The sequence below is a fragment of the Octopus bimaculoides genome, chromosome 2 (assembly GCF_046866305.1).
Source record: "Octopus bimaculoides isolate indiv1 chromosome 2, ASM4686630v1, whole genome shotgun sequence".
NCBI lineage: Eukaryota > Metazoa > Mollusca > Cephalopoda > Octopoda > Octopodidae > Octopus > Octopus bimaculoides.
In genome coordinates this window covers 127,711,908-127,738,200 of record NC_142929.1, presented here as the reverse complement: position 1 = coordinate 127,738,200, position 26,293 = coordinate 127,711,908, and the positions used below count along the sequence as shown (strand labels likewise).

General features: G+C 35.1%; 1 protein-coding gene across 8 annotated transcripts in view; it reads left to right on the top strand.

The window, feature by feature from the left end:
• LOC106871219 (uncharacterized) overlaps nucleotides 1–26,293 on the top strand; it is a 184,726-nt gene that overhangs the window by 60,161 nt on the left and 98,272 nt on the right. For 2 of the 8 annotated variants that reach the window (XM_089347665.1, XM_089347664.1), the window contains exon 3: nucleotides 15,149–15,216. The exons of the other annotated variants lie outside the window; for them this stretch is intronic. The gene's annotated coding sequence lies outside the window, so the exon portion shown is untranslated. The remainder of the gene's footprint in view (nucleotides 1–15,148; nucleotides 15,217–26,293) is intronic. 8 annotated transcript variants of the gene reach the window in all.

Here is a 26,293-nt window from a genome sequence, read left to right as displayed (position 1 = left end):
AAGAGAAAGAGAGTGAGAGAGAGGGGAAGAGAGTGAGAGAGTAAGAGTGTAGAGAGTAAGAGTGTAGAGAGTAAGAGTGAGAGAGGGGGGAGTACGGGAGAGGGGGGGAGGGGGGAGTACGAGAGAAGAGAGTGAGAGAGAGTAAGAGAGAGGAGAGAAAGAGTAGGGGTGAAGAGAAGTGAGAGTGGAGAGAAGTATGAAGAGAGGTACAAAGAAGTAGGAGTCGGAGCAGGAGGTGGGGGAGGGGAGAGATGGGTGGTAGGAGGGAGGGTGGGGGAGAGAGACAGGAGGAGGGGGTTAGATGAAGAGTGGAGGGGAGTTGAGCCCATGTGGCGCAAAGGAGCGAAGATAGAAGATTAATCCCTGTTCACGGCGCAAACGGGAGTCCGGATGGCCCCTGTGCATGGACAATCCAAACACAGACAGGTGTTGCCGCAAGGAGTGGCCGGCAGAACGGAAGTGGCGTGACACCGGGGTGTCATTGCCGACGTTGATATCTCGGAGGTGTTCCGCGAATCGGTCGGCCAGGCGCCGCCCCGTTTGTCCGATGTACAGGGATTGGCAGAGAGAGCAGGAGAGGCAATATATGATGTTGGTAGACGTGCAGGTGAAGGAGTCGGTGATGCGATAGGGTCGGTGATGGGTGCTGGTGAGGAGGGTGGTGTTGGAGAGGTAAGGGCAAGTGCGGCAGCGTGGACGGGAGCAGGGGAAAGAGCCAGGTTGGGAGGTTGGGTTGGGGAAGAAGCTGTGGACCAAGAGGTCCCGTAGGTTGTGGGCTCGTTTGAAGGAGGGGAGGGGTCGATTAGGGAAGATGTGGGAGGTGGAGGGGTCGGACTGGAGGCGCCGAAAAGCTCGGAGAATGGAGCGTTGGAGGGGTAGGGTGGTGGGATGGTAGGTGAGGGGAAAAGGGAGGCGGGAAACGGCAGGGCGGGTTCGGGGGGAGTTATCCTTAGCTAGGTATTTCTCCTGCAACTGTCTCACTAGAAATAAGGATATATATATATATATATGCATATATTGGTACAGGACATTACCAACAGTAAACAACATGAAATATGAAAACAAATGAGTTAAATACTCAAATAATGAGAGAAATAAATGGAAAACAGGACAAATAATACAAAGAATACAAAGAATGACCCTTCATCAGTTGTCGGCTGTCTATCTACTCCCCATTTTGAGCAATCACTGACATCTTTGAAGACAGTTGCTCACATAAATACCAAAATGAAATTTTGGATTTATGGTGGGTCAAAGTTGGGAACAAAAACAGGACAGTGGAGACATACAAGGAAACTGAATGAAAGCAAATATGGAGGTGTCATTAGACCAGAATGAGGGGAAAAATAGTGAATGCTGAGAGAAATATTTTCTTTGAAAAGAGAAAAGATAGAAGAGAGAGATAGGAGACGTCCATGCAGGAAAAGAAAGATGGTCACGTGAGAAGAAAAAGATGGACGATGGTCATGTGTGAGCAATGAGAGAGAGAAAAAGAAAGAGGGGAAGAGAGAGAGAGACAGATAGAAGACAGCGAAAGGGAGAACAAGGGAATAGAGAAAGATGGGGGAGAAAACTGTGTGTGAGCTATAAACATGGTTTGAATCAAAATTTATAATATGGTTATTTATGGCCACTTTCATGTGTAATATTATAAATATTGTGCAAGTTAAAGCAAAATATTTCTGCATGTATGTACCTTATATATATTTATATATATATGATTTCATGCATGTATGATGAATTAAAAGTATGCATGTGCGTGTGCACACACATTACAAGAAAGGAAAGTTTCTTAAAGCTTGCTTCCATTGATTGCATTAATGTTTTATGTTCACTAATCAGTGAAGGAAGACAAAGAATTAGTAGCGAATGGGCAAAATTGACAGAGAGGAATATGTTCAGTACGATATTTGCTTCATTGATGATCATATTTCATCATTTTGGTTATTTCTGCATGATTAGTCAATATACCTTCCAGCTGTGGAGAAAGTTTTTGCAACTAGCTGCCTGTCTATTTTTAGCTTAAACTGATCAGAGAAATTTTTACTGGTCAGCTTGGACAGTGGCCATCAAAGAACTAAAGAGGTTATTTATTTAAATAATGGATGTTAAGAAGAAGCACAGCTGAAAAAAATAAAAACATTCATTGAATAGTATGCAGCAATAGTTGAAGTAGAAAAGTGGTATTTTAGGTAACTTTGGGAGGTTGTAAGGAAGCTTAAATGTAGTTTAGTATCTGAGGAGTTGATATCTAACAGTTTCAGAATATTTTCAATGCCAGATTCCATTCTCTAATCTGATGTGTAATTTTTAATATTAAGAAGTGTTTTAACTTAACTGAAGTAAAGAAAGACTTAATTTGGGTGATAGGCTTAATCTGTCACTCAGTTTAATGTTAAGCATTTAGCCTCTTAGCATTCAGATTAATTTGTCAAATGTAATGGTTATTTATTCACTTTAGTTTTCGACGATATGATTACTTATCTTTAGAATGACATAGGACAAGTGTGAGAGGCTGGATGTGGTTGGTTTAAATATAAAACTAGTAAAATATTTAGACCAGATATGGCCAGTTTGGTTGCTAATGGTTTAAACCAGCTTTATCCAGCTCAAATAATCTCTGTTTTATGTCCAAGCTGGCCAAATCCAGCCTCTCACACCTACCATACAATTTCTAAAAAAAAAACAAAAAAAAAACAGCCACATCATTGAAATCTCAAAGCCACAAGATAATGCATGGTTAATTCAAGACAATACAACTAACATTTGACACAGTAAACCATCCTTAATTTCCTAATCGTTCATCTAGTTATTCACATTTTCCTTACCTCAGTACTGCAATCCTCTCAATATCAATCCACTCAAAACTGTTCATATTCAAACTGGAATCAGTTTATTGCATAAATGAGAGTCTTAAGATTCCAATAGCTATTCTAAAGAGTTTAACCTTTTTTTATATCAGCCCAAGACTATTCTTGGTTATGTAATACAAAGTTACTATTTTAAAATGATCTTAATTAAAACCTTCCATTTAAATTTATGTAAATTTAAATTCCAAATACCGGCTTAATAATGACAATGTTATTTCACTAAATTCTTCATTATTTTCAAAATTATCTGAAACATAGGCAGTGTATTTCAACAGGAATATAATAACAAAAGGGTTAGTTAATAAACTAATCAATAATGTTAATTTACTAAACCACTCCAAATTTTTGATTATTCTGTCAAATAATTGAATTAACACAGACAGAATATTCTTGTTAGAAATATAGCCATGATGAAGTTAATCTTAAAGCACAAAAACATTTTTTTTTAACCAATAACCAGATCTCATCTTACTAAAAAGGAATTCTACAAAAATAGAACCCCAAATGTTTTCAAGTCTGTAGTTTTGGGTTCATTCCATTTGAACTCACAGTTTTATATTGAATACAATTTTATGAAGGCAGATTTCTGGCTGCATCCATCAATTTACTGTTGCCAACCTTTTCCTTAAATGTTTTGGTAAAATACCAAATATTTTATCACATTATTTCTATATTTTTATTTTTATTAAAATAAAAATAACATTTAGAACTGTTCTAATTGGAATATAGCAAATTTCTAAACTACTATAAATTTAGTTTTAGAAATAAATAAATAAATAAAAAAAAGGAAAAAAAAAACAGGAAAAGAAATAAAAAAAATATCAACAAAATCACTGATAAATTAATAATTTTTCTATTTGGTTACACTAGAACTACTGTTCCTAGTTGAATAATATATTTACTGCAAGAGAAGTTTCAACTGTATTTTATGCAGTTAGATATGCAATTTGCAATCTTTATCCGGTGTTTCAGCTTCAAAATTGATTTTGAATTTTCTAGTAAAATTAAATGTGAAAAGTGATTTCTTTCTTGCAACTGTCAAAGTTCAGCTAAAACTTGATTGGGTAACTACAAAATGCCTTTGCTTCATTTCAACCAGTTGTTGTCTTTCATTTTGCCATTCTGGTTTTCTGTTAATAATTTTCATTATTCACACAAATAAAGCTGAGATTGAAAAATTGAAATAGAAATGCAATTAAAAAGCAATATATCTTGCAATTTTCCAGTTGACAAAGACTAAATTATTGTAATCTGATTTTTAGAATTAAACATTTTTTTTTTAATATTATTTTATTTCATTTCATTACATTTGTCTTTTTATTTGTAACATTTGTTAATTTCTGTTGATTTGGTGCATACAGAAATATTGAGCTTGCTTATACTATACTGTAAGCATCATCACCATTAATGTATCATTAAATACATGGGAAATCTGTGTTGGGACAAAGTGACTCTGACCATTTAGAATATTGTTGATAAAATATAGAGAAAGTCTTTTTTATATTTTTATAAAAGTTTTACAGCATGTCAACTTCTGTGATTGCCTAATAAATCCATAGCTAAGGGAGTTCTCTAAAGCAAACTTCCATAAGTTTGAAGACTTCTTTTTTTTGTTTCTATTTTGGTTTCGTTTATATGCAATAAAAAGAACACTACAAAAACACTAATGGCTAATGGGTGATATTATCTTCATTATTAAGATTATTCTGGCTCCTTATGTTCCCGAGTTTAAATGTCACCAAGGTCAAATTTACTTTTCACCCTTTCAGGAATGGTAAAATAAAGTACCAGTTAAGTACTTGAGTCAATAGTATTGACTGACATCCACCACCCCTTGAAATTGTAGACCTTGTCTAAATCAGAGATCATTATTATCAAGATTTAACATTTTTGGGTCTGTTCTTAGTGTCTGCTCCAAGTCTTTCTTGCTCTACTTTTGTTCAGGTTCTCTCCCGGTATTACCTGAGTTGCAGCACTTTCTCAGCCAACACGTCACCTGATCACATTACCTATCCACATCAACAAACACTTCTCTCTTTTATGTGGGTCAAAAACAGAAATATGCTTGTAAGAGCTCTCTTATTATTTCACCTTTAATTATTCTTCTGTGCCTTCATTCAATACAAGCTGGTGTCCCAATTCTTTGGAAGCTACTGTTCCTATTCATTTGTGATTACTTTGTATCAATCATAACTTCATATTTCTCATTCAATTGAATCTAATCAAATGGTTGTTGCTTACTTATTGTCTTCCTATGACTCTTCCCCACTTTTCTCTACCATACCTATTAATACATATGCGATATCCTTTTCATTGGAAGTAAATTACATTGTTATTACTAACTAGAATGCTCATTTATCACACAGCTAGCCTGGATTTGATTTCCAGCTGATACATCATTTACATATTTTAGCCAACCCCCACCAGTATGGAAATCAGATATATAATGATGATGATGATGATTTTCACCACTACCGTCATCACCATCATTTAATGTCCACTTTTCCATGCTCGTTGACATAGATTTCTATGGCTGAGTGCCTTTCCTGTCACCAACCTTCATCTGTTCTCAGGCATGGTTATATTTTCTCAGGGCCAAACATGTTTTTCACAGAAAACTAGAAATGAACAACATGGCTTCTTTGACAGTGACAGTTATTTATAAGCATGATGTCAAAAGAAAGGTTACAGACAAACAAGCATATATAAGACAGGTTTCTTTCTGCCTACCAAATCCTCTCACAAGGCTTTGGTTGACCTAGGCTATAGAAGACTCTTGGTCAAGGTACTGCACAATGGGACTGAACCTGAGACCACATAGGAAGCAATCTTCTTAGCCATACTGCCGTAATGATGATTTCACTTGAACCAAAACCTACACATTATGCCATTTCTTATTTAGTCTTGGCCCTGACAAATTTCTGACCATGACAGGTATTTCTCATGTACATCACTGGTCATTTAATCAGAACTTTGTGGATGTGCAAAATGATAGAACTAACCAGTGGATAAAACAAGTGATATTATCTTATTTGGATGTGGACAGACGGACATTTCTTGTAAGAAGTGGAGGAAAAATAAAATTTATGGTGAGGACGTAGTTAAAGTGTTAAATTTATTCTCACAGCTCAAGAATGGATATATATATATATATATATATGTATGTATGTAACTATAGCCATAGCCATAAGTAGGAAGATTTCACTAACCATAAACATTAAACATAACCATTTCAGAAGAGCATTACAGTTTGATATTGCGTCTATGAAATTAGATGCTGCTATATACTGAAAATGGATTGAAATCATAGTTATGTTAGAGTGAGTTGCTATACTTAGAATTGTTTTATGCTTTCAATTTTATATTTATTTTAAAACAAATCATGAAAGCAAAATCTTGAAGGCCTCTTATCTGCTTTAGCTTGATTGGAATGGTTGATAAAAGGAGAGATAGGTGCCTAATTTATCTTAATTAGTGAAGGAAAGCAGATTATCCTATTGAATTTTTATTAAAGGTTTTAAATAATAATTTAGGAGTTTTAAGTTATTCTCTTTATTAAAAAAAAGTGGGGACAGAACAATATTATGGTAGGTGCCTTCTGTGCTTCACACTAAAAGATTTTGGTCTAATTATGATTGCTTGTTATGAAGTCAGTTTTTGCTTGATTCCTTTTTTTTTTCTTTTTTGTTTTTAATCATGTCTATTTAAAATGTCAGTGGGTGGTGCATTTTGTGGGATAAGAATTTGTGGGTCAAAACAAAAATTTGTTTGCTTGAGCTGTTTTATTATTTCATTAATTATTATGAATAAAATCTGCACATGCTAAAACACTTGACAATAACAGCTGGTTGTTCAGGACAACAAACCAACAGATCTCTATCTTTTTTCCCTGACATTACTCCGTTCATGATAATGAGAGAGTTGGCAACAAAGCAGCTGACACTGATCAAAACCTTCCACTATATATAAGTGTACATAAGTATATAAATATGTTTGGATTGCATCCATAAATGACTTTCTCTCCTTTAAACCATCTCTGTGAAATACTTAAAAGAATCCATCTGCAACATTGTAGAGAATGCTGAACGTAATACTTCCACGTTAGAGGCACTATGAAAGCAGTAGATGTATCTTTATTGTTCTGTACAGGAAGTAACCTATCAGAGCTACCCTGGTGATGTAGGGTTGCAGCTGACTTGCAAACTATGAATGTGGTATGGAAGTACAAAACATGAACCACCTGCTCTTGTGGTTACTGCTGTCATAGCCTAGCAGCATTTATGATCTTGCAGTAGATGGGGAATCTGACAGACGTGTAGAAAATATTTGTGTGTGTGTGTGGGTGGACTTGCGAAAATGCAATTGAGATTTTTACAGAAACGGGACCTTTTTCTTTAGTCTTAGGTTTCAACTGAATTATGTCTTCTATCAAAACATCCTTTTGATTTAATTGAAATCTATTCATTTGTCGATAAACTGACCTGTTTAAATCAATTATTCAGGTGCCATAATTTTTGCTTTTTAAGAAAATGTTTGAAAACAAAAACAATAAGTACAAAAAAATATAAAAAAAAAACATTCAATTACTATTTGAAGTTTGTGTTACTATGAAAATGCAATATTGCTGTCAGATAATAACTGTAGTTAATTAATTACAAGCTGAACGAATGCTGATAACTTGTTGATACTGGAAAAGTTTTTAAAATTACTGAATCAGTTTTTAATATTTAAATTTTTTTTTTTTAATTCTTACTCGCTTACCTGCTCACCCCTGAAATTTATGTTATTGAAACTGACCTCTTTTTTTTGTTATGATTACAGGCAGTACCATTCTGGCATTTAGGTCAGCATTTTTTTGCCACAATTTTCTTCATACTGCTGATTTTTCCCCCTATCCCTGAAAGAAAAACAACAATATATAAAAAAAAGAAAGAAAAACAATATAAAAAAAAGGAAAGAAAAACCCTTGTTGTTTACAAACTGTAATTTCTGTGAAAGCTTGAGATAAAAAACATTATGTGAAGGAATATTTTCTCTAAACGAGTAAACTAGCTATTATTTTAAGCACTTTGTGTTATACACCTAGTCATTTTGAGAACAAAAATTCTTTTATGTAATTTACTAGATTCATGGCCTGGTTTTGCAGAAGAGGGGTTGTATTTAGGTGAAAAGATGTCAGTTTATTACTGCAACAGAGCCTTGTTGGATTTTGAACTTAGATCATAATGAGATCAGACTAAAAACTAACATTACATTTTTTGCCAAATGTCACATTCGTTAATCCTTTTGTTACCAACCTGCCTCAGACCACCCCCTGGTTCTAGAATACAAACATTTTTTTTTTTTAAAGTGATCTAAATTCAAATTTTCCCTCAAAATTTCATGTTTATTTAAGTTCCAAGCATCAGTTTAATAATGATAAAATTATTTTATAAAATTCTTAACTATTTTAAAAATTACTTGAAGCAAAGGTATATTTCAGCAGAATTATGGTAATGAAACGGTTAAAAAAGAATTTCTTACATAGGCACTAGAACCTAGAATTATAAAAGAAGTGAGGCTGTTGAGCTGTGATATTTCTACTAAAGTGGACTGAAATTGTTTCAAATGAGATTTAAATTCAGTTTGTAAAACTCGGCTCACTAGAAACTTGTCACTGCTCTAAAACAAAATAAAATAATACAGATACTGTTCGGATTTGGTAGACGGAAACTGAAAGAAGCCCATCGTATATATGTATATATATATATATATATGTGTGTGTGTATGTTTGTGTGTGTGTGTGTATGTTTGTGTGTCTGTGTGTGTATGTTTGTGTCCCTCCTCAACATTGCTTGACAACCGATGCTAGTGTGTTTATGTCCCCGCAACTTAGTGGTTCGTCGACTAAAGACGGTGCTCCAGCATGGCCACAGTCAAATGACTAAAACAAGTAAAAGAATAAAAGAGTATTCTAGAATAGTGATTCCTGACCAGAAGTTGGCAGTTCTCTGGGGATACACACAGGTAGTGTTGAAGGGGTTAAAATCTGTGTTCAAAAAGGGCTGCTATATAATTACTTGGTTACATGTAATTTATTCACTTTCTAATCATACTTCACTCCTCTGTGTTCCTCACCTCCTTGCATAAAGTTGCTCCCCTCAGAGTTTGTAGCATGGTGACCCCACTGATGCTGTTTGCATGAAAAAGCACCCCGTATATGCTGTAAAATGGTTGGTGTTGGGAAGGCTATCCAGCTGTAGAAACCATAACAAAGTAGACACTGCAACATGATGTAGTGTTTGAGCCCATGGGATCCTGTTAAACCATTCAGCCCATGCCAGCTTAGAGCATGGACATTAAATGATGATGTATATCTTTCAGTTAAAAGATGAAATAAAAATAAAAATTATTGTTAGTTAAATGAAAGCAGCTTATTGAGTAGGCAGACTTTTGAAAAGCCTGTGTTCCATAGGAAAATTAAATTAACTTAAAAGGTTTTCTTTGAATGTGGGGAAGTTGGGAACCTCTACTCTCGAGTTAAACATTTAGCAAACAAAAGATAATGGAAGTAACAGTACATATGGGTCCCTGCAATATATCTATTGAAGATAATTAACTATATTGTTCCTTAAAGTATGCCTGGTTTTCATTGGAGATAAATCTATTAATATAGTGCTTGAGATCCAATCCATGCAGGATGTATAAACTGCTGTTAACTCAGGGCTCATTTAAATAGTGATGTTGTTAAGCTGCATTCAACCCTCGTTGAGCAGAATGACCAAATATGTTTTGATGATCACATCTTTTTTTAAAAGTTGTTTAAGATGGCTCCTTTTATTTTTAAGATGGTGTGGTATAATTTGAAGGACATTCAGCTGCTCTTTCTTGTAGTTTGAGTTTGCATAGATGCTCCCTCTTCTCGTTTAATGAATAACTAAAAACAAGAATAGAACAGTTTCTTCTATAAGAATTTAAAACCAGCTGTTGCTAATTTTCCATATATCTTGAGTGGTTTACGCTTTCATGAACACATTTCTATCAATAATCCGTTCATATGTTTCAATTAATTTTGAAAAATGATCAAAAACTTTAGAAGGATTTAGTTTGACAACTTTTGTCATTATAAAGATAATGTTTGAAACAACTTGAATAAATATGTTCTTATGTAAAGGTTTTAATTTGAATGTGAATATTTGAAAACAAAGCATTTTTGTGTCACAGAACAAGAAGCTCTTAGGCAGGCAAGTGTTAAGAGTTAATTGTTGACTTTTTAAACCAGCCATATCTGGCCCAAATATTCTATCTGTTTTATGCACAAACTAGCCAGATCCAGCTTCTTGCACCTGTCCAACAATGTTATTCTAAAAAAAAAAAAAGACAATTATATCGTGGAAATCTCAAAGCTACAAGATAATGCATGATTAATTCAAAACAATGTGAATAAAGCATTACGTTTTGGCAGAGTAATGTTGAATGCTAAAGGGTTAAAGGAATTTCTGTTCTGGGATAAAATAATTTCAAACATCTGAGAAAATATTTTTGTTTTAAATACTCACACAGAAAGCACTATTCTTCTTTACTTAACTAATTGCTTCTTCGGAAAGTTTGTATTTAAAAAAATGATGCATGACTGAAATACCTGTGGTAATATTTAAAAAAAATCAATATTATCAATTTAATATACACTTTTCTATGATTGCAATGGGTTGCACAAGATTTATTGAGGCAGATTTGCTATGCCTGGATACCCTTCCTGTTTCCAAGCAAAGTAATATTCACCTTTGACTAGACATGTTTCTGTAAAATATTGGAAATAAATGGCACTGCTTATATGAAAGTGACACTCAACTCGCACACAAACAAGGCAGGCTTCTTTCAGTTTTCGTCTATCAAATCTACTCACAAGGTTTTGGTTGGTCTCTAGGCTATGCAGTGCTTCTGAACTGAAATCATGTGGTTGGGAAGCAAGTTTCTTAGCTGCACAGTCAGTCACACCTGTGCCTATAAACATTTGAAAAATTTACACTAAAAGCTTTATTTCCATCATCCTCCTCATCATCATCATCATTGTTTAACGTCTGTTTTCTATGCTGGCATGGGTTGGACAATTTGACTGAAAACTGGCGAACCAGATGGCTGCACCAGGCTCCAATCTGATCTGGCAGAGTTTCAACGGCTGGATGCCCTTCCTAATGCCAACAACTCTGAGAGTGTAGTGGGTGCTTTTACGTGCCACTGGCTCGAGGGCCAGTCGGATGGTACTGGCAGTGGCCATGCTCAAATGGTGTTTTTTACGTGACACCTGCACTGGAGCCAATCCAGTGGCACTAGCAACGACCTCGCTCAAATATTTTTTCACATGCCACCAGCACAAGTGCCAGTAAGGTGATGCTGGTAACAATCACATTCGAATGATGCTTTTTACGTGCTACATGTGTGATTGGGCCTCAACTTACGATGAAGTTGTAGGGCTGCTATTGTAACATCCTGGGTGCTAGTTTTTCTCCACCTATCATAGTTGTGCCACTGCCGAGGTCTCCTCTAACAGTTTACTTGTTCATTCCTCAACATTAATCCATCTCTCCTTTACTCTCTCTGCCTTTCTTTCTTTCTCCCATGTATACAATTCCTCATAGAATGGTCTTTACACGATCACTGGGTGTTGCTGCATTAACCTTATTGTCTCGGCTTCCTTTTCGTCACCATTGTCAGGTTTCCAAAACGAAGTGGCAGTGCTGGGTGATGCCAGATGGTTTTTGTGAACCTGCTGATTTGTAATGTGGGCCAAATACAAAATGATGTAGTAATATTTTATTTCCATTTTCTGTCTTTCTAGCTCTGCAGGGAGAATCTCATCCCTGTGATAATTTCAATGTATCATCTATTATTAGTTGTTGTTTGTTTTTTAGTTACAGACTCAGTGTCATAAAATATATATTTCATTTTCATTTTAGTAGAAAATCTAATAAATATACCTTAATTTGATTTTTTTTTTTTTTTTAATGACAGCATCTGGTCCAGGCACCCTCTTTCTCCAGTCTACCTTTCCTACTGCTACTATTATGGCCTCTGCTCCTCAAATCTGGTTGGCCCCCATTCCATTCTCACTCAAGCATTTTTGATCCACTTGTCTCTCCTTTTCTCTCATTCTCTGGTCTTACTCTAATCACAATACCCAGGCCTTCCTTCTCAGAAATCTAGTCCCTGCTTGTGTCTTACTTACAGATATTGACTTTTGAAAGGTTCATGGGGCACATGAATAGCATTGCTGTCTCTATAGTCTAGGAGGGCCTATGAAAGCTATGGATACTGCTTCTTCCTTCAGACCCAAGAAAAACAATAACAAAAAAAAAGGGGCATGATGAAACATACTACAAATATTGGAATAGCAATCTAAATGAGAGAACATTTAAAATTAAAGAGCAGTTGACCAATTTAAAACCTTCTTTTATCCTTTTTCATATCAACTGACCTAGGAGTATTTCTGATTTTCTGATACAAAATATTACAAATTTAAACCTTCTCTCATAATTTTAGTTGAATCATGTTTCAAACATCATTTTAATAATAAAGTTGGTTATTTTAATTTTAATCCTATTAAATTGTGTGTGTGTGTATTGAAACATATGGGAAGTGTATTTGATTAGAAATGGTCACATTTAAGTGAAACAGGAGCTAAAAGCTACTCTCCATTTTGGTGTCAAATTCTTTGTCCCTTCTTTTTGTACCGATCTGGACAATAAATATCCTTTGGTATAGGAATATAATTTGACTGTTGCTTCTTATCTGTGTAGCTAATTACACCACCTGTTTGATCATGAGTTTTCCATCTGGTAATTTCTAAATGCTAATTAAGAATATCTGACCTGAGCAGATAGAATAGTGGGCCTTGCCTAAGGACAATATATATGTATCAGGCCAGAATGTTAAGTTTTAGCACTCTTTGTCCTACACTTCTAATTGTTCAGATGTTAATAACTTAGGCGTTTGTTAGTTAATCAGAAGTAATCCCAGATATCAGAAATGTGTTTTTAATCACATATATATTTGTTTTTTATTTTCTCACTGCAAACAAAAAAAAAAAAAAAGAAATATATATTATACCCTTGTGTTCATTTTATGATATGTAGGGATCAGCGTTTGTGTTTGCGTGTGTGTACACGAGCAGAGGCACTAGTTAATGTTTATATTGCTTTCTGTATCGGATATTTTTCCCCCCAAATAGATAAATCAAATATTGAATTTTGTTAAACAACTCTTGAAAATGAAGTTGACAATGCTTGTTTTTAATGACCTCATTAAGAAAGTTATCTCCCTTGCACCACCATGGCTGACTTGAAACAATTACTGTTTGATATGTTAATAATCAATGGTGTTAAGTAGAAAGATGGGAGAACAGCAGTTTGAGCTTTTCATATCTATTGACTAAAATTTCAACGCTTACTTTTGTTTTTTTTTCTTTTTGTTTTTCCATTTCGTTATTTGTGAGGTTATAATGATTTTTACCAGACTTTGTCATATATTCACGTTCTATTTCATTTTAGTTTTCCTGGTTCCCCTTTTTCTACCTAACCACGTTCAACATTATTGACAATATATTTTTTTTTTATTGCGGGTTAAATTTTTTTTTAATAATTACTGTATTAATTTATTATCCCTAATATTTACAAATATTGGGCTTTATTTGTGGTAGAAGAATATTCTAGTTGTTTAACTCTCTCTCTCTCTCTCTCTCTCTCTCTCTCTCTCTATATATATATATATATATATATATATATATATATATAATAAATATCTCTCTCTCTCCCTCCCTCTCTCTCTCTCTCTCTCTCTCTCTCTCTCTCTCTTTATCTATCTATCTCTTTATCTATCTATCTATCTATCTATATATATATATATATGCCTTTCTGTGTGTGTGTGGTTCTGCACAGGTTTGGGCAGATTTTCTGCTTTTACATGCATCTTAACTACTGGTTATTTTTAAAATTACAATCAAATTCTTATGTATCTCAACACAACATTTACACATTCTTTTGCTTATTTCAGGCTGTGACCATGCTGGGGCATTGCCTCGAAAGGTTTGGTCAAAGAAATCGACCCCAGCACTTATTGTTTTGAAGTTTGTCATTCGTTCTATTAATCTCTTTTGCCAAACCACTAAGTTATAAGGATTTCCTTTTTTAACTTTGCTATTGTATTTTAAATAATTCTCCCATTGATTATAACTTGACCTTAAGGTTAATAGTGTCTCATACCCCAATCCTCAATCCCCAACCTAGTTATTTCTGTGTTACAGATTAATTACTAGACATCCACCCCCAAAGTTATCTATGCATCTGTTTTTGTTTTTTTCCTGTAAGGAAAACTGGCAGTTGCCCATATATGGAAGTGTCTCTCCTCCATGCTGCTAACATGGGCCAATACACTTGGCTCTAGTGTCATTGTAGGTGTTACTATCAGATCTCAAAAGCCAGAGTAGGTACCATGGGTCATATTGCCCAACCTTCTAACAGTTCTTAAATCTAATACAGTGGTTCCCAAAGTGGGCAGTATTGCCCCTCCCCCTGAGGGTGGAGGAGTGGAAAGTTCCAAGGGGATGTTGAGGAAAAGTGGAGTGATAATGGGGGGAGCAATTCATGTAAAAACAACAAAATAATGGGTTCATTAGGTTCAGTTTTCTTTGTGAAATACAGTTGCTTTGAATTTGCTTCAGAAAGAGGTCTATATTTGTGATGGTTAGTTAGGGTGGAGGCACTAGAAATATGGCCCAGGTTTCAAAGGGGTGGCAACCTATAAAAGTTTGGGAACCACTTATCTAATGCATTTGATTGACAGTATTGCTGAACAACAGGCTAAGTTGACCGTGGCAAGATTTGAACTCAGATCACTTAGTCTGAACAAATACTGTGAGACAACCTGTCCAATGTCCTTATAACTCTGCCACTTTGCTGCTTTTATTACTTCTGGCAGAACTGTTAGGAATTTGGACCAAAAAAAAAAAACTGCTTAGCACCATTTCTTCTGACTCCTTATGTTCTATGTCTAAATCCTGTCAAGGCTGACTCTGCCTTTCATCCTTTCAGGGGCTGAACACTGATGTTCATGTAATCAGCTAAACCCCTTCTCTGAAAATTACTGGCATCATGCCTAAATCTGAAACCATTATTGGAATGTAACAATGCCTTGAAAACTACTGCTGTTGTTAATGCATTAAGGTTAAATATGTGAGGGCGAAGATCATACAAAATTCTTTACTCAGTTTCCATTCTATGCTAATTTCTTTTATTTGTTTTCAGTCATTTGGCTGTGGCCATGCTGGAGCACCGCCTTTAGTCGAACAAACCAACCCCAGGAATTATTGTTTGTAAGCCTAGTACTTATTCTATCGTCTCTTTTGCTGAACTGCTGAGTCACGGGGATGCGACCACACCAACATCGGTTGTCAAGCAATGGTGGGAGGGGGGACAAACACACACATAAACATATACTTATATATATATATGTGACTGGCTTCTTTCAGTTTCTGTTTGCCACTCGCAAGACTTTGGTCGGCCCGAAACTATAATAGATGACATTTACCCAAGGTACCACGCTGTAGGACTGAACCCGGAAGCATGTGGTTGGGAAGCAAGCTACTTACCACACAGCCACTCCTGCGCCCATTGTTCATTGATCTGCTATTGTATGGTTTCAGCAGCATAATCATTTTCTCTTATGTGGAAAAATCTTACTCATAGCACAATGTAGTCTGTCTAGAAAAAGAATGGGAGAGACAGACAGAGAGAGAGAGAGAGAGAATGTGTGACAAACCTAGTACTTCCTCCGTCTCAGAAGAATGGAAGGTAAATTCACTTTTGGTTGGGGCAGAAGTTAAAAATACGTACACGGCCCGTTTTCAGCATGACAAAAACCCTAAACCCAACTTTAACCCCTAACCCTAACCACCGGCTGTACGTATTCTTTACTTTCACCTTTGGTTGGATTTGAACCTAAAGAGCATTTTGAGTAAGCTGGAACAAATATTGTTCCAGCTTACAAATTTTGGCACAAAGCCAGCAATTTTAAGGGAAACTGGGTAAATTGATTTCATCAATTCCAGTCTTCAACAGATATCTGTTTTATCACCCCAGAAATATGAAAGGCAAAAGTGACCTTATTGGAATTTGAACCCAGAACGTAAAGAGCTGGAAGAAATGCCACTAAGCTAGAACAAATATTATAAAGCATTTTATCCAATGCTTTAATGATTCTACCAATGCAGCACACCATTGATACAAAATTGCTATTGCTATAATAACTAATAACTAAAGCCACCACTATCTTTGCAATCTGGTTCTTCATTTTTTTCTTTCTTTCTTTTCTTTTTTTTTTTTTTCTCCTCTGGTTATTCTGGTGAGCTGTGGTTTTGATTACTTCTTTGAAGCCAGTTCGCTTCACTTGTGTCATTTATGCTTTAATGAAGGCCAAAAAACATCACATTTTCCCACATTTTTCCTATTTCCCTTCTTCTCCATTATTGCTCTAAATCAATATATCCGTAGGTTCGATTACCCCCTCTCCTTCACACACACACACACACACACACACACACACACACACAGAGTCTAACTTGATTGTGAATTAGCAAGTAGGTCCATGGTGAGTCTCAAAGTTTGATTTTCTATATCTGTCAGACAAAACTTAATGCCTGCTAGGTGTTCTGGAATACCTAGTTGACTCTACTGGACCAATATATATTCTTTTCCTACTCTAGGCACAAGGCCCGAAATTTTTTTTTTGGGGGGGCAGTCGACTAGATCGACCTAGTATGCAACTGGTACTTAATTTATCGACCCTGAAAGGATAAAAGACAAAATCGACCTGTGGAATTTGAACTCAGAATGTAGAGACAGACAACATACCGTTTCTGCCAGCTTGCTGTCTTGGACCAATATATATTCAAGGCGGCAATGCTCTGTGTGTATTCTTTTACCATTTACTTGTTTCAGTCATTGAACAGTGGCCATGCTGGGGCATCACTCAGAAGGGTGTAGTTGAACAAATCAACCTTAGTACTTCCTATAGAATCTGGTACTTACTCTATCAGTCTCTTCTGTGAAACTGCTAAGTTATGCAGTTGTAAACAAATCAACACTGGTTGTCAAGTGACAGGAGGAATAAACATGCGTGCACGCACACGCACAAACACACACACTCATACATCCAGTTGGCCTCTACATAGTTTCACTCAATCAAATTCACCCGCAATGCATTGGTCAGTCTGGAGCTTTAATAGAAAATACTTGTCCAAGGGGTTACGGAGTTGGATTGAACTCAGAACCATGTGGCTGCAAAGCAAGCTTCTTAACCACACAGCCATGCCTATGCCTAAATATAAATCCTGCATAATATATTTATAATGAATTTATATGTTAATTAGTTTCACGCTAATATCTGAGAATTGTTGGGCACAGTGTAGCTCTAGAGAACTTGCAGTCGCTAACATAACAAGGATACATGCCAACAGAATAGGTTGTTGTATTGTTTTAGCTGAAAGTCAGCTTTGATCAAACAGACACCGATGTTGGTGTGTTTACGTCCCTGTAACTTAGCAGTTCGGCAAAAGAGACTGATAGAATAAGTACTAGGCTTACAAAGAATAAGTCCTGGGGATCGATTTCTTCGACTAAAGGCAGTGCTCCAGCATGGCCGCAGTCAATGACTGGAACAAGTAAAAGAATATCTCATTTGAAATATTCTACCTTTATTTCAGTTAATTACGAAAATAAGAGTGAGCTTATTAAAATAACTTTGTCGTAATTAAGCTATTGTTCGAAGCATAAATTTCCATGCAATTTTGATGGAAGATTTTAATTAAGATCATTTTAAAACAGGGAGCTTGTACCAATGAAACAAGGGAAGTTTCAGGCAAGTTAGTATCAAAAGGTATCCTCTTTGACACCATCATCTGGTCCAGGAGTAACTTTGGCGAAGCCCTCTCTATTGCAGGCATACACTTCGGATCTTTGATCAGGGGATCCCTCCTACCTGTCTCTGAGATTCTGAAACTGTTGGGGGATGCTGTCTTTCCACCTGATTAAGCAGTTTGAAAATGTGTTGGTCTATTGCAGAAGTTTGTATCAGGAAGGACATCAAAACATTTATGAAGAATCTTTGAATACTCAAAGGTACTTGAGTTACGTAAACCTCTGAAATTATATTGTTAATTTCTATTCTACATTGAGGTTCTCTTCAGAAAAACATTATGCTAAGTGAATTCATGTTTGATTATACATGTTAAAATCCTTACATCTTCCCTCTTATTATTTGCACTGAAAATTATACATCTGACTCAAACAATACAGACAATCTTTAATCATTTATAATGTATGTGTTTTTTTTTTTTGATTTGTTGTAAATATATTTATTTTAATCAAGTTCTCATAATATAAGAGAAATTACAGGTTTCAAAAAAGAAAAAAAACATTTAAAACTGTATTTAAAGCACAATTTTTATTTCCCAACTTGAAGATATTACGACACATTAAACCCCCTCCCAAACACATTTTTCCTCCTTGTTTACTGTGTAAATTACAGCTTATTCCATTAGAAATACCCCTTTTCAGCCATTAAGGTAAACCCACCCACCCCTACACACTCTGCCATTAAAAAAAAAAAGAACAAGAACAAATTAAAACAACTAATAAAGAATAGCATATTTGGAATAGTAATTTCAGATTTTCCATTAAAAAAACTGCAGCTAAATAGTTGTTTCTGATTGAATGATCAAAGATGTGTGGCTGTCGCTGCCGAGTAACAAACCTGTCCTGGAAGCATACCACTCGCACAAGAATAATTTCTTGCTAGAAATTCTAATCAATCAGCAATTAATTACAAACTTTTTTTTTTTCATTTTTATACAAAACAATTTTTATTAATGGTTTTGTTTAATTGTCAATTCTTTTTCTTTTTCTTACAATTTTATATTTGGTTTAAAAAAAAAAAAATTATTTGTATCCCCCCCCCTCCTCCTAATTAGTCTTGGGAGCTAAAGGTGATTTGAAAAGAGCTTGAAGCTATTTTACTTCTTTTCTTTTTATCCTAAATATCCTTAAAGGTATCTGCACATGGTGATTGTTTTAAAACTTGATGTTCATCTATCTTTCAGATGATTTAATTCAATTCTTGACCATTGTTCCTCTTGTTGAATTGTAAAGGCTTTACATATACATATATGTGTGTACGTATGTATACACACACACCCACTCACTCATACAGGTGGTCAATGAGGAAGGTTAGAGCTTGATAGATTTGGCTTCAGTTAGGGAGGTGTTAAACAGAATCATATTTCTGGATCTAAATAGTGAATCCAGTTTTATAAATGACTCTTGTTGATGGTTGACATCATTATTGGGGAATGTTGTTTGAATATCTGAAGACATTAATCATTTTAAAAAATGGGGAAAAAGTAACTTCCTTGGTGGTCACTAGTCACAGAGTAGATTAAAATTTCAAAACTTTTTGAAGTATCTGAAGAGATAAGAGATAGAAGAGAAAACAATTTTTTGACATATTCAGTTACATTTCTTTGTCAGTGTTTAAGGCCTTTGTAAGGGAAGAGAACATTATGACCAGTCTTGTATGTACTACTTTAATATATGGTATGGTGGTCCTTATAATAAAATTGTAGAGAAGTAAAAGAAGAATGTGGTTGATAAGCAAATGTGTCAAACAGAAAGACATTATTGAACTTGGAATAATAAATTATTTATTAATGTAGTTCAAGAAGTGAAATGACGGTTTTAGAATTGAGGACATTAATGAGCGAACTGTCAGGATTGTAGAAAATTGCAATGTATAAATTTGATCGTGTATCCGCTGATGAGACACAAAGTGATGCTGCTGAGTGAAGTCTTCAAATTTTGGCAAATATTTGATGTTTCACTGCTATTCTACTTTAGGAACCATTTAAATTCTAGAAGGGGCATCAAGGACTTCATTTATTATTCATTTTACTAGATGTTGGAAATAGCTTTACATAGTGACTATTGTGTGAAATCATGCAAAGTGTAGAGAATGAGAGTCAAAACGACATGCAGTTCTGATTCAATGGTTTTAGTGCTAAAATGCAATTCAGGTCAGCTTTGTCCTAGGATTGATAACTTGGCAAATATACTTGGTGTGGTTTCTTCTTATTGCCTTACTCTTTACTCTTTTACTTGTTTCAGTCATTTGACTGCGGCCATGCTGGAGCACCGCCTTTAGTCGAGCAAATCGACCCCAGGACTTATTCTTTGTAAGCCTAGTACTTATTCTATCAATCTCTTTTGCTGAACCGCTAAGTTACGGGGACGTAAACACACCACCATCGGTTGTCAAGTGATGATGAGGGGACAAACACAGACACACAAACATACACAGACATACATACATATATATATATATATATATATATATATATACACACACACACATATACACATATATATGACGGGATTCTTTCAGTTTCCGTCTACCAAATCCACTCACAAGGCTTTGGTCGGAACCATGTGGTTGGTAAGCAAGCTTCTTACCACACAGCCACTCCTCGAATTATTATTCAAAAGTGTTGTAGTGTATATATATATATATATATACATATATATATATAAGTCAATCCAGCTAATCTCTTTTGAGTTCTGTTTGGGTGTATAAATTTGTAAAAATGAGTATATACATCCATATATACATATATACATGCACACACACACACACACACACACACACACACACACACACACACACACACACACACATTTATGTACATTCATTTATCCATCCATCCACCCATTACTTAGTTTACATAGCTGTTGGTGGCATGAATTGAAATCCTGTTAAATGAGAGAAACATGTTTTTTCTTTTTTTTAATTGAATTATTAGTTAAATAAAATATACAAACAAAATATATATTCAAACACTTACTGAAATAGGGGCTAAGAAGTAGATTATTACATGTGTGCGTGTGTTTGTTTATGTCAAGTTATAAAATCAATTAAGCATTAAACTGAAGAATTCAATAATTTTTAGTAGACTACATAATTTTTATATTAACTTTTACAAGTTAAAGATTACCATTGATCTTGAAGTTCTGGTTTACTTGCCTTCAGATTGTAAAAGCATATATGTGTGTGTGTGTGTGTGTGTGTGTGTGTATATATATATATATATACTGTTGAAATATTAGATTTTTTTTCCTTTCCAAAATAACAGATTTTTTTCTATGGTTCATTGGATTTTAACAAACTATCCAACCCATGCCAGCATGGAAAATGTATATTAAATGATGAGGATGAAAGTCACTGTATGATGATGTGTATCCTAAAATTATTGAATGTTCAGCAATTAAACTCACTCTGATTATTTTTTAACAGTTACTTCCTCTATATAAAACTGGTTTCAGTTTCTGTTAAACCTTTTCCATTTTGAAGTTGATTTCATATATTTTCATTTCCAGAGAAATCAACTTTGTTGACATTTGAAACTCTATTATTCAATCCTGATAATATTTTACAAAATCAAAAAATCAAACTTAGGCATTAGTTTAGGGCAGTGGTTCCCAAAGTGGACAGTGCAAGTTCCAAGGGAGTGTTGAAGAAAAGTGGGGTGATAATGAGGTAGCGATTCATGTAAAAATTGGGGCGATAATGGGGTGGCGATTCATGTAAAAACAACAAAATAATAGGTTCATTAGGTTGAGTTTTATTTGTGAAAAACAGTTGCTTTGAATTTGCTTTAGAAAGAGGACTATATTTGTGACGGTTAGTTGGGGTGGGGGCACTAGGAATGTGGCCTGGGTGTCAAGGGGGTGGCAGCCTGAACAAGCTTGGGAACCACTGGTTTAGGGTGTCATGTCTCTCATTATCAAAGAAGTGACAAATGAAACAGTCGGGGTCAGATGTGTTTGGAGGCTCATGACTTGGTATGGCAGACTAGACATAGAACCTGTTTTGGTGACCATTTTTTGGTACTGGAGCATAAAACAAATGTATGTGCATGCGGAAATATACAGATAGAGTGAGAAAGAGAAAGTGAGACTTTACAATTTATTGATTGAGTATGGTTGACGTAAACGTTGTCCTTCTCCTCAGACACATAAAGAGAAATATACTCACAAACTGTAAGAGGGGGAGAGAGAAGAGACAGTGGTAGAGAATGACACAAACATAAAAAAATGTCTCATGTCAAATGAGTCAGTTTGGATCTTTGGGGTTTGACGGGCAACATTTGTTTTCTTAACGAAACACTTTCAAACTTGGGACACTGGTAGAATGTGTCATATAAAACAACTTCTTCTCTTAACCTTCTTAACAAAAAATTGTACATCGCAAGTTATTTCATGTTAAAGTTGTCGTATTTCTGTAATTTCAACCAATCACTGACGTCTATTCAGCTGATCGGTGTCAAGTGTGTTATTCCCTGTTTAATTATATCATTATTCCCTAGTAAGGGTTTAGGATTTTAGGTTAGGGTTAGGGTTTTAGGGTTGGGGTTAGGGTTATGGTTATGAGTTATAGGGCTAGAGTTAAGGTTATGGCAAAAATAATCATAACCCTAACCGTAATCCTAAAACTAACCCTAACTCTAAAACCCGAACCCTAACCCTAAAACCCTAAAGACAGTACAATCGCATGAACAATGTCATAAATAAGAGTAACACGGGTAGTGGTTGTTGACAAACAACGGGACTAATTTTATTCAAGGGAAAAGATCCCATGACACCTTTACGGCATTAATTGTTTTCACCTCAATAGACGTCAGTGATTGGTTGAAATTACCGAAATACGAGAATTTTTTACATAAAATAACTTGGAATACAAAATTTTTTATCTGTTCTATACCACAAAATATACAAATATTCGAAGTTTGAAAGTGTTTCAGTACCAAAAACACTACAAAAAAAATGTTGCCCGTCAAACCCCAAAGATCCGTCAGTTTTGAATAATAAGTGGATAGGCAGCACCAAATTGGCTGTGCTAAAATATATCTGAGATGTGAAATGAGACTAACATGGCAAGAAAAATGAAGAACTGAAGTGGGTATCTGTGATAAAAAAAAGAGAAAAAAAAAAGCCCAAACTGAAACCATACTGAAGTGAAACTACGCAAGTAGCCTGAAAGAAGCCTGTCGTATATATGTATGTATGTATATATATGTGTGTGTGTCTATGCCCCCCCCCCCCCCAACATCGCTTGACAACTGATGCTGGTGTGTTTACGTCCCCGTAACTTAGCGGTTTGGCAAAAGAGAACAATAGAATAAGTTAAGTACTAGGCTTACAAAGAATAAGTCCTGGAGTCGATTTGCTCGACTAAAGGTGGTGCTCCAGCATGGCCACAGTCAAATGACTGAAACGAGTAAAAGAGAGAGAAAGAGTAAGTTAAATGTAACATGAAATGAGTAAATTCAGGGTTGATTGTATGTCATAAGGAGTGTCACCTGAAATGTTAGTCCTTCCATTTCTTTCCTTTTAACATATTTGTTTTCATTGTACACATTCCTTGATTGTTAATGTTTTGTTTTATTTTTCTCTGCTTGTTCCGCCACTTGTTTTGCTTGTCCAACTTTATGTATTGTTTCTTTCCTCATTTTACTAGTGTGCGTTTTATCTATCGTGTGTGTTTGTGCATATGTATGCATGTGTATATGTTCGTTTGTGTGTGAATGCATCTGTACAAAAGATGGAAATGTATCATCTGTATTGTGTATATAATTGAATATTTTACTCAAATGCATATGTACTTAGAACTCACTAAACTTATTAATTTCTATAGATAAGTGTAAGATTTTTTTTTTTTTTTTGTCAAACTGTTGTCTCATTGATAAAGTCTTTTGTTAATTTACTGTATTAATGACTACTGCTTTTCGTGAGTATTTACTTATGGCAGGTATCTTGTAATGGTATGTGTGTATACATAAGTATCAGTGCATGTAGACATATTGCATATTTTGCTGTTTCTAATTTACAAATTCCGCATTTCTGGCACTCTTTCACGGTTGGTAACAGTTCAGCTTTCTTCCGCATACAAGCTGTGTCGTTAATGTAGAAAGATTTAAGAGATGCTATAAATTGTCCAAAAGGAATATCAAGGCTAGAAAGATTAAGTAGTCATTTTCTCTTTCTATTTTCTTCCTTTACTGTTAGTGAATTAGTGATATTTCTATTAAAATGGATGTAGTAGTGCAAGACTACTGCTGACCACAAGATCATGAATTCAAGCGTTATTATTGAAGTAACTGTGTTGTGTCCGTAGGCAAGGTTCATTACTTCAATGACCCCAATTTGCTTGAGTGGTCAGCTGCAAGAAGGATGGTTTTCCACTGGTAAAAACAATTGAGCTAACAATATGTAAATGTGAAAATCTCGTTCACTTTAGCATAGAATAGTGAGTTAAAAAGTAAATAGAATGTAAGTTAGCATTTTTCCTCATTTTCTAGAATTATCTCTACACTATATAAGTACCATTTGTTTTGAAGTTTTGCTTTTATTATTTCTGCCATGCAAACTCTTGAAAATGTTTCCTACTATTACTATAACGTTGCTTTAAATAGTTTGGCACTGTATATCTCAGATTTAAAGCTCTTTAAAATTTCTTGTAACTTCAAGCTTTCATTAAATTTTAATTTCTTCATCCTTTTTCTTCTCCATCTTCCTAGTATTGTGCATTAAATGAGTTTTTTTGTTTTATTATTTCTTATGACAGAATGCCATTCTTCTTTGAGTGCAATTGATGGTAAATTTGTTGATAAAGGCTGTTTAGTGGCACGTGAAAAAACCTTTGAGTGAGGTCGTTGCCAGTGCCGCTGGACTGGCTCCTGTGCAGGTGGCACGTAAAAAAACAACATTTTGAGCGTGGCCGTTGCCAGTACTGCCTTAGTGGCCCTTGTGCCGGTGGCACGTAAAAGCACCCACTACACTCTCGGAGTGGTTGGCTTTAGGAAGGGCATCCAGCTGTAGAAACTCTGCCAGATCAGGTTGGAGCCTGGTGCAGACTTCTGGTTCGCCACTCCTCAAGTCAAATTGTCCAACCCATGCTAGCATGGAAGGCAGACGTTAAACGATGATTTAGCATTTAAACCAGCCTCATGCAGCCAAAATATCTTACCTGTTTTATGTTCAAACTGGCCAGATCTGGACTTTTACATGGACCTTACACTGGCATCCTAAAAGTAAGCAGTCACATCATTGAAATCTCAAAGCAACAAGATAATGCATGATTAATTCAAAAGAATGTGAATAAATAAGCATTACATTTGACAGAATAATTTAAATGCTAACGGGTTAAAGCTATGAGATACCATTATTGTTCAAGACAGTTGTCAGTTTAATTATACTCCAATTAGATGTGAAATATTCTCTTATCCTAACACATAGTTTTTTTTTTTTTTTGCTAACATGTTGCTCTAATATTTTTTTATCTCTGTGAATCTATTTGGCATTGGTGCTGGTGCTATATTTGTGCTGTGGTTTGACAATATTTTCTCATTACAAGACAAGAACACCATTTAAGAATGTGTCAAAAACATTTCAACAATGTTTATTTCTTGAAAAAAATTTTGTGAATCTAGATTTTTAAATTTGAAACTGATCAGTTGTAGTTGGTATTAAACTGTGATCGCTGTTGATATACAATTGTGATAAGGAAGAATAGGCAAAATTATATATCTTGCAGTATTTATTCTGGTTCTTTGTGCTCTGAGTTCAAATCCAGCCAAAATCAATTTTGCTTTCATCTTTTCAAAATCAATAAAATAAAGTAACTGTCTGGGATGGTTGACTGCAATATTTGTTCTATTTTTTGAGGTCTGAGTTCTTGCATAGTGCATTTAATCCATCACTTAGTTTAATGTCACCATTTGATCCTTATGTGCTTTTAGTGAAGTCTATTCTGTTGCAAACATTCAGGGCAGGTCTCTTATTATTTGAGGGTAACTTCCTTCTTTCTTCTTACCATTAAAGACTTTGTAAGGTGGAGGGGGAAAAAATAAAAAAAGATGGGGTGCTGTCCTTTTCTTCCTGAGTGGTAAGTAAACAAGAAAAACTGAGAGATTATTGAGCAAGTATAGATCATGGCTTCATCCCTATGTTGATTTTGGTAAGCACTGTCTACTCTATGAATAATAATGTAAATTGTGCCCAACCACATCTCACCAATTTAATCAACAACTTGATTTTCTCAACAGCCGGGCCATGCAGAAAACTCTTGTATCTCTCAGGTTGAGCCAACTTTAAAGGTATTTCCGTGACTTGAGTTCAGGATACTACAAAGCCATTAATTAGCATGCTACAAAACTCCCTCCTCTGTTTCCAACATGACCAATCCTTTTTATGGTACACCTGAATATGTTCAGGTATATTACAACTAGATTCTCTACCTGTATGCAACATACTACAGAACCATGCCACTGGTTACTTTATTCAGAG